This window comes from Frankliniella occidentalis, unplaced genomic scaffold, assembly GCF_000697945.3.
Source record: "Frankliniella occidentalis isolate FOCC.00 unplaced genomic scaffold, Focc_3.1 Scaffold268, whole genome shotgun sequence".
NCBI lineage: Eukaryota > Metazoa > Arthropoda > Insecta > Thysanoptera > Thripidae > Frankliniella > Frankliniella occidentalis.
In genome coordinates this window covers 131036-134721 of record NW_026267394.1, presented here as the reverse complement: position 1 = coordinate 134721, position 3686 = coordinate 131036, and the positions used below count along the sequence as shown (strand labels likewise).

Below are 3686 nucleotides of genomic sequence, written 5' to 3'. Positions count from 1 at the left end.
ACTTCTGTCTGAGAAGTATGCCGTCGGTTCAAAATTTTCTTCTAAGCAGAAGAGTGGGCTTATTTTATGGTGGGACATCATTAATAAAACGTGTACACTTCCATGCAAAAAAGCAAAAAAAAAAAACACACACAAAAAAAAATGTATTTGTTGTTTGAACACGTTCGGAGTCAGAGTATGCCTGGAAGTATATTTAACTTCTTCTAGGGCTAGTCTTATGTATCTTTTCATAGATGTGTTATTTGATTCATAAGCTAACATCAATAATAACTTAGAAGGGATTTGGCATAACTTGCATGTATTCTACAAACTGCGGCACACACAGCCAAAGATGTTCAGCGTATGAAAAGAATACTTCGTTTGTTGAGTTTTGATTACGAAGTACACAGAAAAGGTACCTGGCAAAAAGACGGTCTAAAGCGAGCCGTCACTCCAACGGGCCGAAGGCCCGTTTTCGGATAGAAGATGTATTACAACATGAAAATTCAGAAGGGACGGGCCGAAGGCCCGTCCCAAACGCCGCCGGCAGGCCAAGCTGGGCCCGCTCCCTGCCGAACCGAGTTGCCGGTGGAGCGAAGCGGAGCTGGCAACTTGGTTTGGCGGAAGAGCGGGCCCAGCTTGTTTCGCTTATTTTCGTTAAAATAGAGCAAAACGGACAAAATTTTCGTCCAAAGGCCTCTACTTTGATTGGTTACCCCCTAGAAAACAAGAAAAAAAATATTTTTAAACACAGTCATTTTTGGGACCTGTGGTTTTTGATTTTTTTTAAATCCAATTTTTGAGCTAGAATGCTCATCTTCGAACTCGATCTGTCTTTTTAAAAACGACCTGAAAATCCCAGGTCGCTCACTCAATTCGTTCTCGAGTTATCGTGCGGACAGACAGACAGACACACATACAGACAGACAGAAAAAGTTTTTTCCGACCAGACGGAGTAATAGGTTTCGCTAATCGCTCAGCCAATTACCCTTCAAGACAATAAAAAAACATTAAAAAAAATAGAGTGTACATCAAATTTCTAATAACTGAACATTAATTATATATAGGATGACACTGGTAAAGCTCTAAACAATGAGATGGCAGAAAGTAAGGTAATGAACGTTAAAATATGAAAAAAATGTGGTAATTTATTGAAATTTAACATACTTTCCATTGTACTATTTAGATGGTACTGACTGGACTAAAGCTCTCCATATCTCTGAGGATCAATGTGACAGATAGACAAACACCTTCAAATCACCACAGGTAACAACAATTAATAACTTGCAAAACTAATAAACATTATATTTTAGAAGGAAAGGCTCAAGTTTCCGAGGAGTACGCATTAGGAAATACTCAGATACCAAAAGGGAATTGTGAAGTGGAACTGGCTTTTGGGTTAGATTGACCCAGGTTTCCAAGTGAAACTTGATTGTTTCCTTGTGCATACCTTTTGGTGACCATAAAATAAAGTCACACTTCTCTAGTTGTAGAATTCCCAAAGACATTTGAACTTGTTACCAATAAACATGGTCTTTCTTCAATTTTAATTTTCCTTTGCTGGTTCTAGCAAGACAGAAGCTTTTCTGTTGCTTTTTAGTGAGGTGCTTCTCAAAATAATTTGGATGACCACTTTTAAGTAATGCAGGGCATTTAATCTCCAACAGCTTTGTAGGAGAGCCCTTTGAAATAACTAAGCCATCAGGGCTACAAGACAGCTCCATGCAAGTGGGATTCACCCACATTCCAGTTTGCTTCACCTTTACCAACGGATCAATCATCTTCATCTCTTCTTCATATTGTTTGCGTGCCTTTTCTTCACTTTGCTCTCCATACTTCGTTGCACTGTTCCCTTTAAATTTATCTATGCCCCACAATTTTTCACGTAAAAATCTTTTATATCCTGCTGGTGTCAAAAATAACAACCTCTTGGCCTGGGAAGCAGTGAAGTGCAGCGCTTTTTCTTACCATTGCAGGGCTATCAACACCATGGTGAGCTTCAGCTAGGGATGAGAAGAAACTGAAGCAGCCAGCATGGCTGACCACACTCAATCTTCCTGGACGGTGCCCGGTTGACTTTAATTTGAAGAGTTGACAATAACCTGTATTCTGGAGCTGTGGTCCTGCACATCAGATTAAAACAGGTATTTTAAAAAGCTGAAATTACTCAGAAAATAATTATTGAAGTGGATGTACTGACTTTGATGGTTCTCTTACCATTGCAGTATCATCAATGCCATTCAACTTGGGATGAGAAGAAACTGCAGCTGCCCTCGTGGTTCTCCATACTCAATCTGGATGGACTGGATTATCATTTCAAGATTCAATAGAATAGAATAGCTCTGAAACAAAGTGTATAAATATTATATGAAATAAATCAGATTTATATTGCATAGTTATAGTTACCAACTACAGTTACCTGATGAAACCTGCTGAGATAAAGTTGTTTTATTTTATAAAAGAACGGGTAGTAGCAGTCCTACCAGTTATCTTAAAGTCTCCATTAGACGCCATGCTTTTAATGCAAAATCACTTATTAATCTGTGTTGCAAAGTCAGACATGTGACTCATAGGTGTTTGCACCAATATGATGTAAGAATGATAGTTGTGAAACAAAGCCATTATCTCATGAAGGACTACACAAGTTTGGGATACTGTTGATTCCGAAACATTCTGATTTCGGTCATACCATGAGATAAGCAGAACGATTCAGTCTTGATGAAGCAAGTGAAGCTAGAACCACTCCGCCGTTTGATTTGGAAAATCTGATTGGCTGAAACCAGCCTGAAGCTTTGCAATAAAAAAGTTACAGGGTGGCTTCAGCCTCACTGGTTTCACCGAGACTAAATCGTTCATGACACATACTCAACCACCAAACGGAAAAAGGAAATGGTATTAAATGATTAAATGTAATAAGATGAAATAAAAGTGCTATTCCTGAGGTGTTGTTGCTTTCATGTGCTGCAAAAAAAGCTAAACAGGGCACCCTGTTAACATATACATTTAGCCATTACTGCCAAAACATACCAAGTTACAAGCAACATCGCATTCCTTCTAAAGGGAATTGTAAGATGTTTCTTTCCAGAATAGTTATGTTCCCTCTCCTGCCAGACATCCTGAAAGTAGAACAAGCTTGCAGGCTATATTAAGTTAGGAGAGCCAAGAGCTTAACGCGAGAGCCAAAAATGATCTAAATTCTCAATTAATGTTTATGTTCTCACTTTAGTTGAAAGTTTCCGAAGTATTGTAAGGTGCGTATACATGAAATCTAGAAGAAAAGATAGGCAGGCTTTGGAAACGAGAGCGCTGTTCAGTAACATTAAAACTGTTGCATTGGATTGGCCTAAGTGTTCAGTGGTTGGAAATAAACAAATAATGCTGAATTACCATTTCTTTATTTCATATCACATTACAAGTGGCTAATGACCTTAGAGAAAAACTTGAAATATTAAAACTTATGTGCACAGCTACAAGCCTTAAAATAAACTATAGTAAAAGTAAAGCATATTTAGACTTGGTCAAAGGATAAAATTCTAAACAAGCAGGCCCGCCTTTCCGCCAAACGAAGTTGCCAGCTTCGCTTCGCTGCGCCGGCAACTCCGTTCGGCAGGGGCCGGGCCTGCTTGGCCTGCCGGCGGCGATGGTCGGGCCTGCGGCCCGACCATTTCTGTCACGCGATTTGCTGTAGAACATAATCAAATGATGTA

The 3686-nt window shown here is 39.3% G+C and overlaps 1 long non-coding RNA gene across 1 annotated transcript; it reads left to right on the top strand.

Annotated features, from left to right (window-relative positions):
• Positions 1-752: 752 nt before the first annotated feature.
• Positions 753-2546, top strand: LOC127750840 (uncharacterized). Its single transcript, XR_008011857.1, has 3 exons — positions 753-1245; positions 1956-2123; positions 2205-2546. It is a non-coding gene; the product is annotated as an uncharacterized LOC127750840 (long non-coding RNA).
• The last annotated feature ends 1140 nt before the right edge of the window (positions 2547-3686 follow it).